Source organism: Puntigrus tetrazona, chromosome 6 (assembly GCF_018831695.1).
Source record: "Puntigrus tetrazona isolate hp1 chromosome 6, ASM1883169v1, whole genome shotgun sequence".
Taxonomy (NCBI): domain Eukaryota; kingdom Metazoa; phylum Chordata; class Actinopteri; order Cypriniformes; family Cyprinidae; genus Puntigrus; species Puntigrus tetrazona.
The window spans coordinates 6,014,518-6,028,512 of record NC_056704.1 but is presented as its reverse complement, the minus strand read 5'-3'; positions in this window follow the sequence as shown (position 1 = coordinate 6,028,512).

The window sequence follows — 13,995 nt, the reverse complement described above, 5'->3', positions numbered from 1 at the left end:
AAATCATTTTAACAGGGTTAACGTGAACACATATTCCTTTGGCTTTACGGAAATGATCAGAAGCCAAAAACCTGAAAACTGGAAAATGCATAAAATGAATGAATTGAAAGGCAAAGGATGTCATACGTTTTTGTTAATGTGTGACCAAATTGTAACAGAATAAAAATAGATCAGAACTGAGTGTATTAATAAGACAAAGCCGCCGTCAGCTAATAAAAAGCTAAAACTTATAGCAATAACAAAAGATACGCTTTGGTAAAGTCACTAAGATACTGTAAAACCAAGTATCAACCAAGGTAAGCGATTATTATTCATTTTATTAACTATAATATGTATTCCTGCGGATGTTTAGTACACGTAACTAAATAAATAGCCCTGAAGTTTGGCGTTCCTGCCTCTAGATGGCATATGAATCATGTTTTTCACTGATGATCTTAATAATCAAAAAGAAGGGCAATGAAACTGGAAAAGTATTGAATGTGACTGCTGCCACAGAAATATTAAATACTAAATTGCAATACTAAAGTGAGAAAGTTTAAATAAGCAAGCGATGTCAACATTTTCATTTTGGGGTGAACTATCCCTTTAAATTTCACTACCGCTTTAAAACTATGGGAGGACACGCCTCTTTGACGAAACGCGTACTGAACTTTATCTACACAAGAGAGGAACAACTATATATGCTTACAAAACTTTCATTAACACTTTCGTTACAACTTGTATGACCAGTAAGCGTTGTAAGTACGATACATTTAATGAAAGTATACTAAGTACGACTAAGTATTCTAATAAAAAAATAATAATAATAATAATCGCATGTGTCTAACACTGGACTGTAGGTGTAGCCTACATTGCAGTGGTTTTCTGACGAAGTTCACGAAACGTTCTCACTAAAAAAAAAACCCTTGTTATAAACAGTAGGGAGCGGTATTGTCCTGAATCTCTCCGGTGACCCTCCCCGTTAGCAGCCTTTTCTCTTTTCCCGTCCTCTTCGGTCTAGATTAAAGGCACTTTGTAGTGTACAAGGCTTTTAAAACGCAGTTGGACAGAGTGTTCCTTCTGGGCCGTTGAGAACCTAGACGTGGTGTATTTAACGCGTTTAAAACGACAGCATCCCTTAAATATCACGAGCTCGTCCCCGGTAACGGAGAGCGGAAATGATCGATGTCCCGTCGAAGGGGTTGAAGTTTGGGCTTAAAGAACGGATTGCATTTCTCTGTTTCTAGATATTCTTTAATACGTATCCATTAAACGACAGCGGCAGAGTGAAGCTGATCCGCCGTTTAATGCACGACACTTTAAAATAAGTGCTTTTGGCTGATTACATCAACACCTACTTTTTAAGGAAAGGGCTCTTTGTGGTTGCCAGGCAACGTTCAATTTTCCCTCTTCATTGAATGAGATGGTTAGTGCTCGTAATAGAAATAGCCACACGGATAAAGCTGCATCACGAAAAAAAAAATGACTGCATAATCAGCGTTTTATTATAAGGCGGCGGAAGTAAATTGGGAATTGCGCATAATAATAAATAAATAAATAAATAAATAAATAAACTTGTATGCTTCAAGGCTGCATTTATCTGATATCTGTAAAAACACTGATGTTAACTTTTTTAATAATTCCTTCGGAAACATGATTATAAACTTTTTTTTTTTTTTTATCATCGACTGTTATGGAAAACCTGACACGCTGATAACTGAAATATCGAAAGAAGACATCGGAATCTTTTGTAACATCATAAGTAGGTTATCACTTTTGATTAATTTAACACATGCCTGTAAAACTAACTTCTCGACTTTAGATGTTTGAGCAGCAGGCTAGTGTAGATGATGGGCTACTAAACAATGTCTGCTATGGCGAACACATAAGCATATAATTGCGTATAACAAGATCGTCGTGCTGTATTGATTAATCACTTTTATAATCGGTGTTTTTTAAGCATTTAAGAACCAGCGAATGAAATGCAAAACACGGAGGAGTGCTTATAGACCCTCTAACTCTCTTTTTTTTTTGTTGGCAGAAGCAGCATAAACATTACATAAGCCGCGTTGCCTCCTCTCACTGACACTGGCTCGAGGGAATGCTCATCCATCATCAAAAAAATAAATAAAATACATATCTAGCTTTACTGGGCTGCTGCATGCTCTGTATGGATCCTTCTAAAGCTGTTATTTTTAGCAGAGTTTTCAAGCTTCTTTTTGAGCAATGTAATCTAACATACTGGGTCGGGTTCGATGAGAAACGGTTATATTTCAATGGCATTACACAGTGCATGTGCTATTATGAATGGAAAGTGTCATGCGAGCCTACAGGCGCTAATAGAGAGATGGCAGTACAGCAACATAAGCACAGATGGTCACACATTTGGGTTTCATGATGAGTCCAGTCACCTCAACATGAGCGTGAAAAAACCCAAGCCTGTTACCACATGTCCAGCCTCTCTCTCTGACTCCTCTTTTTCTGCCTTGTTTGCTGATAGTGGGCTTGAGACCAATGCCTGGCTCTACCTGATTTTTTTAACACTTGTGAAACAATATCTAAAGTCAGTGGGCGGTTTTAAATATGCATCTAAATTCTAAAAGCGATTACTGCTAAGTTTAATGCAATATTTGCATTCAAACAGGGCTCAGCATAAGCTCAGCCTTTATGGATTCAAGTAATAGGTTTTAACAGCAGACTTTAAAGCTGCTTTGCCACTGTGGAACTTTGGCCTCGGTCGTCTCTCTATTGCCTTTTGGGGGGTTGAAACATAAAACTGCATGTCGCTTGTGGAGTAGTTATTTAACATCAGTTAAGCTCGGGCACTCTGAATCTACCGCATCAAAGTCAGCGTAGACAAAAATAAAGATTTGAAGCATGTATCAAAATGTAACGCATCCCAAGGGATCAACCCAGGTCTTCATTCAAAAATGTATATGTTAAAAGCTTGCTAGCCGACTGGTTTGAACGTTTATTGTAGCAACAATTGGACCTTCTTCTGTGTTCAAGAAAAATCTCAAAAGCGAGTGACACAGCTATGGGATTTCCCTGATATCTCGTTAATATTATTACTGTAGTTAATCAGCATGCCACTAAAATGAATTTTATACATAAGTACTCACTCAATAATGTACATTTTATTTATTTTTTGATTTAAATATATTTATTTTTAGCTTAAAATTCTAGAAAATAAGGTTAACACTGTACAATGAGCTTCCGTTGCATTTGTTAACTACATTAGTTAACATAAACCAGAAAAAAAAATAAATAAATATATATATATATATATATATATATATATATATATATATATATATATATATATATATATATATATATATATATATATTAATTGCTTATAGTTAATGCTGATGCCATCATTTACTAAAACATTATTAAATGTAAAGTTGCATTAATGTTAGTAATTGAATCTATGCTAACATGACTATAGCAGTGAACAATTTTATTAACTGATGTTAACAAAAAATGCTTTTATGTATTATTGCTGTAATGTTAGTCAGTTATTAAACCTGCAATATTCCTTTAAGGGAAAAAAAAAACAGGTCAAAACCTGAAACTGGGACGCTGCAACCCACAATAAGTGAATATTATGATGTTTAAAGTTCACCCAGCATTATAGAATTTGCTGTGTTAACACGTTTCACGCTTGTGTCAATATGTGCAGTGAAGCAGGTAGACAAAGAACTGACATTCTTCCACTAGACCCATGATTTCAGTCATGTTACTGTCCAGATAAAGCACATGAAACGGACACAGTTTGGTTTGGCCATGCACCTCAGTTGCAGGTCAGTGGCTGTGTTCTAGTATTAGAGTAAAGTGTCAGCTAATCATTTTCTTTATCTCTAATGGCAATAGGTGATAGGATTACTGACCTACCACGAAAACCATCACAGTGATTGAATATTCAATGATGAAGTTTAAAAGATTGACTCCTTGATCCCGGATAACTACAATACGTGTGTGTGTGTGTGTGTGTGTGTGTGTGTGTGTGTGTGTGTGTGTGTGTGTTTTGCTGATGGTCTAAAGGTCAGTGGAAATTTGACAGCATGCTGATGACAGTCTGTTTTTAAGACAGGATGTCTACTATTTTACTGTACTCCTTTATTGTCATATTTCCTTATTTTTGATGTTTAATTGGTCATACCTTTCAGCATTGAACTGCAAGTAACAAAATAATCGACTTTACAGTTATAGTTTGTTATTGCACAAAACTCTCGACACGCTCCGTAACAGATAATGTGTTCTTTGTGAGTAAATGTTTGAGACCTTTACAAACCAATCACTGGCGTCTTTTATCAGAGGTGACCACAACATCACCTCGCCACAACTTCGCCTCTATTGAAAAGGTCACTTAACCAGAAGCCAGTATTCTTTTTCATCCATTTTGTTCCTCCTCCTCTTCTCCTTCCTGGTCCGCATGCCTATTTTTTTCATTTCTCTCGTAGTGCGGAGAATAATAACGGAGCTGACATTTTCGGCGGCTCGCTCTGTTTCTTCCACCACATTGTAAAAAAGATCAAATAGCAACATCAAAACAACTTTGCGTCACTGGAGCGCTGGCAGGTTATTGTGAAATGCCATCCGTCATCAGGGGCACGCTGGAGGAGTGTGGCGAGGAACTTGTAAAAAGTGCCCGTGCCAACTGAAGAGTCTTAACAGAGGCGTTGTATATGCTTTCATCAAAATAGACAGTTGATATCATTGTATTTATTTCTTAACGAGCGCCTAAATGTGATCGGCCAACAAATTGCACATTCTGTAGTTTGTAATAACTGTCTATGAAATATTCTCAAGGACTCGGTGGTGTCTTGTTAGTGTAAAAATGTAAGTAAGGATGCCAGAGCTTCAGAAACCACATGGTTGTGCAACACATGTTTCACTGAGGAAAAGAAACTAACTAGTCTAGGGGCATTCAGTATGCACTGTATGTTAACTAAACTATCTTTTATCTCGCAGACTTGCTTACATACAATAAGTGCTAATATATTGTGGCGAGGCAGAGGAAGCACAAGAGAAACAGGTGCAGTGAAAACCCCCGGAGGGTGTATTTATTAGACAATACACAGAAGGTGAGCGGTGAGTCCGTGCGAGGAGTGCGGCGGTGAGTCCGGGGGTGGTGTAGCGGTGAATCCGGTGAGTGCAGCGGTGAGTCGTCTCTGTGTTTCCCGTGCTTAGTAACGTGAGGGAGTCCACTGTGAGGTAGTAGGGGAAGTAGCTCAGGCAGGCCCGTCACGTTGTAGCTTCTGGGAGACAAAGAAAGAGACAACAGGTTAGCTTGCGTTTCCGGAGTCTCGTGGCTCACTGAAGCCCGTCGCCTGGCCGGGCTTATCTGGCCCGCGGCTGATGAGCTCCAGGTGTGGCGAATCCGTCGTTGAGTGGCTGGTGTAGGTGTTCGTGTTTGTTCCCAGAGCAGCGCTGATCGATCCTCGGGGCGCTCGTCACTCCCCAAGCGCTGTCCTGGTCCTGGTGGATAAAGCAGAGGCGTAATAACGGGGAAATTTGGGGTGGGTGGGGGTGACCCCTGACAGACCTGCAAAAGCCGACCACATCCGCGATAGGCCGTCGGCGTTGGCGTTGGCTGTCGGCGCGGTGTTACGTCAAAGTGGAAGTCCTGGAGCGCGAGGAACCAGCGGGTCACCCTGGCGTTCGTGTCCTTGGCCTGGCCATCCACTGGAGAGTGCGTGGTCGGTAAGTAGGGTGAACCGCCCGGCCCAGGAGGTAGTACCGCAGTTCCAGGACTGCCCACTTGAATGGCTAGGGCCTCCTTCTCCACCATGGCGTAGTTCTTCTCGGCGGGGTCAGCTTCCTACTGATATATAAGACCGGATGCTCCTCACCCTCCTGGATCTGGGACAGCACGGCTCCCAGACCCACATCAGAAGCATCCGTCTGTAGCAGGAAGGGGCAGCCGAAGTCCGGGGCTCTCAGGACAGGGTCTGAGGTGAGTGCGGCCTTAATCCTCTGGGCGCTTCCTCGCGTCGGGGTTCCACAGAACCCGTTCAGGCTGCCCCTTCCTGGTCAGGTCTGTCAGAGGCGGCTATGGAGGAGAAGTCGGGGATGAAACAACGATAGTACCCTGCCAACCCCAAGAAGGCGCGTACCTGGGTTTTGTTGGTGGGCCTCGGGGTCTCCTGGACCGCGGTGACTTTACTCTCCTGTGGCCGGATCAGTCCTCGCCCAACTCGGTAACCCAGGTGCCGCTTCAAGAGCGCCAGGTGACATTTCTTGGGGTTGGCGGTGAGTCCAGCCGTCGAAGATCCCGAAGCACCCTCCGCAGGCGCTCCAGATGGTCTTCCCAGGTCTCGAGTGAATCACAAGGTCGTCGAGATAGGCTGCGCGCACTGTTGGTGGGTCGGAGTAAGATGTCCATTAGTCTCTGGAAGGTGGCTGGTGCCCGTGTAGACCGAAGGGAAGGGACCGGTATTGCCAGTGGCCGCGCGGGGTGGGAAAGCCGTTTTGGCTTGGCTTCCTCTGACAGCGGAACCTGCCAGTATCCTTTGGTGAGATCGAGGGTGGAGATATACCGGGCCCTTCCAAGGCGTTCCAGCAGTTCGTCTACACGGGCATGGGATATCCGTCGAACTTCGGAGACCTGGTTGAGTCGCGGTAGTCATTGCAGAAGCGGAGGGTGCCGTCCGGTTTTGGAACCAGGACGATGGGGCTGGACCACGGGCTCGTCGATGGTTCAATCACCCCCAACTTCAGCATTTGGTTTACCTCCTCCTCAATAGCTCGCCGACGAGCCTCAGGGATCGGTAGGGCCGCTGCGGACGATGGCGTCGGGAGGGTCCGGATCTCGTGCTGGAGGAGGTTAGTCTGCCCGGCGTGGGCGAGAACACATCCGAGAACGACCGACCAAATGTTGGAGTTCCGTCTTCTGTGCGGGAGCGAGCAAGGCGTTGGTGTCGACGACCGGGCCCTCCTGAATGGCGAGTGTGGAAAGGTGTTCCCTAGTCCCCACCCACTTCTTTAACAAGTTAATGTGGTATATTTGTTCGGTGCGTCGACGGTCTGGTTGGCGGACTCGGTAAATAACGGGCCAACCTTTTCCAGGATGGTATATGGACCCTGCCAGGTGGCCAGGAATTTGCAAGCATTGGTGGGGACTAGTACCATGACCCGGTCGCCGACCTGGAATTCCCGGGGTTGTGCAGGGCGGTTATAGTGTCGTTGTTGTTGCTGCTGGGCCTGCGTCATGTGCTCCCGCACGAGGGGCATCACCCGTTCAATTCGGTCCCGCATGGCTTGGGCGTGTTCTACGACCGACCTCTGGGCATCCGGCTGCTGCTGCTGCTCCCAGGCCTCTTTTGCCCGTCCAGCAGGCCTCGCGGCTGTCGGCGAACAGCAACTTTCGAATGGGGTGAAGCCGGTGGAGGCCTGGGGCACCTCTCGCACCCGAAGAGGGCGTGGGGAGCATCTGGTCCCAGTCCCGTTTGTCCTCGGAGACAACCCTTCTCAACATCTGCTTCAGTGTCTGGTTGAACCGCTCCACAAGTCCGTCCGTCTGGGGTGGTACACTGAGGAGTGCGCAGCTGCTGGATCCGTAGCAGCCGGCAGAGAGTCGGCCATCACTCGGGACATGAGCAGGGTGCCTTGGTCGGTCAGTATCTCCCGGGTATCCCCACTCTGGTGGACAGGGTGAAGAGCTCCTGGGCGTCGCCTTGGCGGTGGCTTTGCGGAGTGGGATGGCCGGGTGCGGGTGGCGTGAGTCCACGATCACCAGGATGTGTTCGTGGCGCGGGCAGACCTCGCAGCGGCCCACCAGATCCATCGATGCGCTCGAAGGGCACCTCGATTATGGGCAGCGGGATAAGTGGACTAGGGGAGGTGGCGGGCGAGGTCTTCTGGCACTCGGGGCAGGCCTGGCAGAACAGTTTCACATCTCCGTCGAGCCCGGCCAGTGGAAGCGGTCCCGGATCCTCTTGATAGTGTTGGCGGCCCGAGGTGTCCGGCCAGCGGGTGTGGGCGCGGCGAGCTCCAAGATGGTGTCCACTTTCCTCGGGGCACCACCAGGAGCCGTTCTCCTCCCCCTCCGCTGGGCGACACAATAGAGTAGGCCGTTCTCCACAATAAAATGGGGAAGAGGATGGGGCCGGGCGCGTCTCTTCTCCATCCATGAAATGTACCTGGTTCCAGCAATTCTTGAGCCGGTCATCCTCCCGCTGAGCCCGGCCGAGCAGGCCCCCTCCGACTACCTGTTGGAACACATCAAAGAATACATTAGTAGTATTCGGAGGGGACTCACCATCTCTTCCGCTGTCCGATGCTAGGGAGCGGCAGGGCGGCGGTTTCCTCTCCCCCTCGCCTCTTCCGGCGAGGGCTTTGAGGCTGACAGGCTGTGTCGCGGTGTGTAGCGCCTCCTCGAAACCCGGCCAGTCCCGCCGAGGATGATTGGTACCGGCAGGTCCTGTCACGAGGCCCACCTCCAGGGGCCAGCTTCCTCCTGTCGTCGTCACGGTGATGAGACGGGTGGAGACTTTCCTGGTGTCCCCGTGGACGCAGGTCAGTGGCAGCCGTTTCCGCGGTTCCGTGCGCGGGGGTAGGAGGCGGGACTGAACCAGGCTGATGGTACTGCCAGAGTCAAGGAGGGCTCTGAACTTCCGTCCATTCAGGCCGATGGGGATTTCGGTGCGGCGCGGGAAGCTCGGTGGAGACTGCAGCCTGCCAGCCACGCTCTAGAGGAGTTGGAAGCCTCTTCGGTTGGCATCGGCTCATCTCTCACGGTCGGGACCGCCGCCCTCTCCATCGGTCGCGGTGCCCTCCGGCGCGCGCGCGTCGCTCCTGGGACACCCTCCGGGGAAAGATGGCGCCGCTCCCGGCCTCTCGGCGCTGCGCGGCTTCCGCCAGCTCGACCGCCTCAACCAACTCCATGGCGTTCTTGGGGTTTCTCATACCGACCGCCTGGCGATAATTCCGGGAGAGCCCGCAGGAGCGGTCTATCACCACCCTTTCCACAATGATGGCGGGGGTTGGTGTCCCATCCAGGAGCCAGTGTTGCGCTAGCCGAGTAAGTTCGGCGGCCTGGGTCCTTGCCGGCTGGCGAGACTGGAAGACCCACTCTTGGAAGGCTTGGGCTGCGCAGACCGGTGATAGACCGACCCTGCCCAAGATTTCCCTCTTTAGGTCGTCGTATACATTCGCCAGGTCGGCGGCATGCTGAAATAAGCGCGCTGGGGCTCTCCTGACAGCAGCGGGGCCAGCGCGTGCCCAATCCCTCCGGTCCCATCCTTCCGTGGTTGCGACGCTCTCGAACATCTCGAGATATATTTCAGGGTCATCGCTGGCGGCCATTTTGGGTAGCAGCTGTGTGGCTTGCATCCGGGGATCAGGCACGACGGGCGTGGTTGAGTGGCGGCGCGGAGAGCAGCGAGCTCCTGCTCGGTCTCGTTCTGGCGGGTAGCCAAATGCTCGACGATCTGTTGCTGGCGAATGGAAACCTCTGAGGCGTTGGAGGAATTCCTCCATCTTCGCCGGAAGCGAAGCGCTTGCCTGGGGAAAACAAGAGAAGTTGATGTTGTGGGAACCTTTAATAGAGCGGCGATAGCGCTCTTCCTTTTCTCTTTGTTTCCTCCGTTCTCTTGCGCTTAAAAACTGCCCCGCATTCTCCACCACTTGTGGCGAGGCAGAGGAAGCACAAGAGAAACAGGTGCAGTGAAAACCCGGAGGGTGTATTTATTAGACAATACACAGAAGGTGGCGGTGAGTCCGTGCGAGGAGTGCGGCGGTGAGTCCGGGGGTGGTGTAGCGGTGAATCCGGTGAGTGCAGCGGTGAGTCGTCTCTGTGTTTCCCGTGCTTAGTAACGTGAGGGAGTCCACTGTGAGGTAGTAGGGGAAGTAGCTCAGGCAGGCCCGTCACGTTGTAGCTTCTGGGAGACAAAGAAAGAGACAACAGGTTAGCTTGCGTTTCCGGAGTCTCGTGGCTCACTGAAGCCGTCGCCTGGCCGGGCTTATCTGGCCCGCGGCTGATGAGCTCCAGGTGTGGCGAATCCGTCGTTGAGTGGCTGGTGTAGGTGTTCCGTGTTTGTTCCCAGGGCAACGCTGATCGATCCTCGGGACGCTCGTCACAATATGTACACTACAACATAACATATCACGCTTTCTTTGGCTTAATAGTTGTTCTAGTAGCTTTCAACTAGGTAAAAATGGCTGTTTTTTTACTTTATGTATCTGTTGGAGAACTTAAGCAATACAGACATATGGCTTATAACTAAAGATAGGTATAGCACTAACTAAGCTAAACATATGGCAATTTCCACAAATTCAAGTAAAATCTGGTGTCCCCTCGTTTTTTTTTAAATGCATTGAAACGTGAAACCCATCTTAAAGAGATGCATTAGATATCTTAATAATAATATAATATCTTATTGTGTTAAACGAACTGAGACTTGCCGTAGTGCTTGCTTGTTTGTTGCTCTTTTGTTCATTTTGATTGCAATATTGTTACTTATACATTACTTTTAATAAAAGTGTCTGCTAAATAACTAAAATGCAAAATATCTCACAGACAAAAATCAGAAAATTTCATAACAATTAAAAATGGCAATTATTGCCTTCCACATTGTTTTCATTGAATGAATTGTAATGACTCAGTATATCAAATATGAATAAAAAAATTAAACAAACTAAAAGTTTACTAACAACTTCAGACCACCGTGTATGTACACCTTATATACTGAGTGATTGTTGTCAACCGATTTTACAGCCATTTGTGTAAGGAAATATGTTAATATGCTGACTGGCAAAGGTTGCAAAAATTGCTTGTAATAAAATAGTAGCTTTTTAAACTACTTTTGAGCAAAATTAGTGCTTCTGTGTTTTTGTGTCTCTGCGTGCGTTGAACTCCCGCCTCTCTTACGCTCCAGTTACCCTGAAGCTTGCTTAAAGCAAGCAGGCATAGCAGTGGTTCAGACACATCGGCACGGCAGCTGGCCTACTTTGATTTAGTCTATTAGTCAAAGCTGAGTCCCCACACACTCAATCAGCTTTGAGCCGCATTTGGGACAAAGGTTTTTTGGGGGAAGGGGCTGATGTTTCTAACAGAAGCTCTAACTCTTTTGGGGTATAGCTGTTGGCCCTCCCGAGCTCCTGATCTCACTCTAAACACCGCTGGAGCCCTGTGGGTTTAATGTGTTTACTTGCATTTCTCATACTCCTCCCCCAGGCAGCCGAAGGTCTCCCGCCCCAGCCGACACGGTGCCCACCCCGACTTCTTCATCAGCATGCGTGAAAACCAGCAGCTCCCGACACTAGACCGTCGGTGAGGGTGTAAATGGATTCGAATAGAGGAATGACAATAGAGACGGCGTGAAGAGACCGCCTCTGAAACACCCCGATCGCTCATCAGAAATGGAGTGATAGACAAGTGAGAGCTCGTGCTGGCTATTGAAATATCTGTTTGCCTGGCTTTTTTTTGTTTTTAACAATAAGCACCTCCCAAAACGCCAGATTTAAGCTTTCACGTACAGCGATATTTTAAGCCACGCGGATATTTTAGGTGCTGACACAACTAGGACACGTCTCATGCAGTTTATTTTAGTAGCATCCAGTCGTATTCATGAAATAAAGTGACATGCACTATTAAAACTACGTGAAGTCTGCATATTATATTTCAGAGGCGTCTTTCTCGAACAATTCCTGTGAACATTTCTTTTGTCTTACCAAGCTATTTTCGCTTTGTGGGTCACTCTGCCTCTTGAAAATCTAGTAGTTCCATGAGTCAGCTCTGTTCTCTTTCTCTGGTGCTCTTTCTCTCTCTCATGACCGAGGTATCTCCATGGCTACAGGATCCTCAGAGGTTCAGGTTGCAGAAGTGTGTGTGTGGGTAGGTGTTACCTGTAGCCGAGAAGACGCGTCAAAACGCAGAAGAACACCGAGAGTTGATCGCGGATTTGCTTGATTCAGATTCTTTTGACAGCTCCTTTTAACCCTGCCGCTGTTTTACGCGACAGAAATGCAAAGACAAAAAGTAAAAGGATGCTCGTACTAAATGCAACAGTAACTTTTACAAGGTCACTGAGCCAAATTATTTACGCTTACATTTTTGCATTTATGCTAGATGCTTCTACCAAAAGAGAGAGCAATATTCATACTAGACAATGCGAGGTTTATTAGAAAGCTGGATACAGAAACAATCTAGCAGAGAATAAAAAAAGAAGACTGCACTCATTAGTTTTATAGATTTTGATAAGTCAGTCACTCTTGGTGTTCTTAATAAAATAAAACGCAGCCCTGCGTTTCACAGATTTACTGGAATTATTAAAAACCGTCTCGTGTGCATGTTAGCTGCCTCATAAATGTCATCGTTTTTTTACCGTCAAGCATTTGTGGTGCGTTTATTTGATTAAATGCTTTCGTATCCCTTTGCACACATTCACATCACCATGCTCGTCCGTCATCAATCAAAGGGAGATTTTCAAAATTACAGCTTTGAATGAAAGAGAATCGTTCCCTTCAATTACAGGGAGCGCTAGGCAATCACAGGTTTGATGTATCCTGTACAGCGTGACACACCAGGGACCGTGAAATGAATTTAGCTCTCCCCGAAGAAGAAAACAAACACTGTGACTCACACCCGGCACAACAGCAGATCAAGGCTCTGCAACATATTAACAGTCAATTAATAACATACTGCTTTTCCGATCTCAGCCGAAAAGTTCAACCTAGACATGAGTCAGAGATGAACGTTCATGAATAGAATGCTTATGACTCAACAGAAATGTGAAGTCGCTTTGGCTGCAGCGTGCAGAAGAAGCAGATATGTTAGGTACTGCAGCATGGTGCCATTTGAATTGAATTTAGAGCATATTGTTATATAATAGAGGCGTTTGAGAGCTATATTTAGAGTGGCCTTGCAGCGAGTCGCGTGGGCGCTGATGAAAGCTGTGGCAACCTGTTTAATTTCAGGTTATGAGGAACACTATCACTCGAGCTGTTTAGCATTCATTGACAGGGACATTAGCCCTCAAAGTCGTTCATGGATTGGTTTTTCTATATTAAAAACTACATAGTCATTGATTTTTGCCGTGCGTAACGGAAGCAGCTTTTGAAACAAAAAAGGGGTGGAGACTTGGTTCTGTCCATCAGTTGACGACTGGATGACGTGGAATTGCAATTTTAAACAAACTAAATGATCGGAGAGGTCCAGCATACAAGTCCGTCATTTCACCAAAAAGGTCAAATTATGATATTTAAACACAATTTGTACATTTTTTTATATTTTAGTGAGTTTCCGGCTGTTCCCTATGAATATGTTTGCACCTAGTGAAAGTCATGTTTAGGAGGGGACATCCTGGTTTTGAATTATTAAAAATCGCCACCTCATAAAATAGTTGCATTTTCATGTGAATTTAGACTAAATTAATTCAACCGAACACATCCATTTACTTTTTTTTTTTTTTTACAATATTAATACCACGCATTAAAAAAATTAACAGTCAAGGATTTATGAAAGGGCCAGATTTTTGTCCTGATTTGTTTCTTGTAGGAGATGATTAATGTTAATGGGATTTTGACCTACCATTCTTGTCATTCTGTTTCTGTGTTATTGTTGAAGCTGCATACATCACTAAATGAGTATGTGCTTGCTTTCACTCCCTGTTACTGTTTAAAAGTCTAGGATCCTTTTTTCTTTGAGTAGGCCTGCATTTGTGTGTGTGTGTGTGTGTGTAGAGTAGTGTAGTGTAGTGTTTGTGTTTGAGAGAGAGAGAGTGAGAGAGGCTAAAAGATGACTCACCTATATATACAGTGGGGTGTAACATTCATTTTGTCATTAACACAGCAGGAGTGCACAACATTTTCAGTCTCACTCAAATATTTTGTCTAATAAACCATAAAAGTGTTCACATTAAACTAATTATACCCTACAGTACAACTACGAGAAAAAGTAACTCATCCCTTTGGATTTACCTACATATTAGCTCACACTAAACTCGGATAGCTTTTGAAGAAAATCTAACTATACTCTTTACGTCCTGAAATGTCAAACAAAGTCAGGAG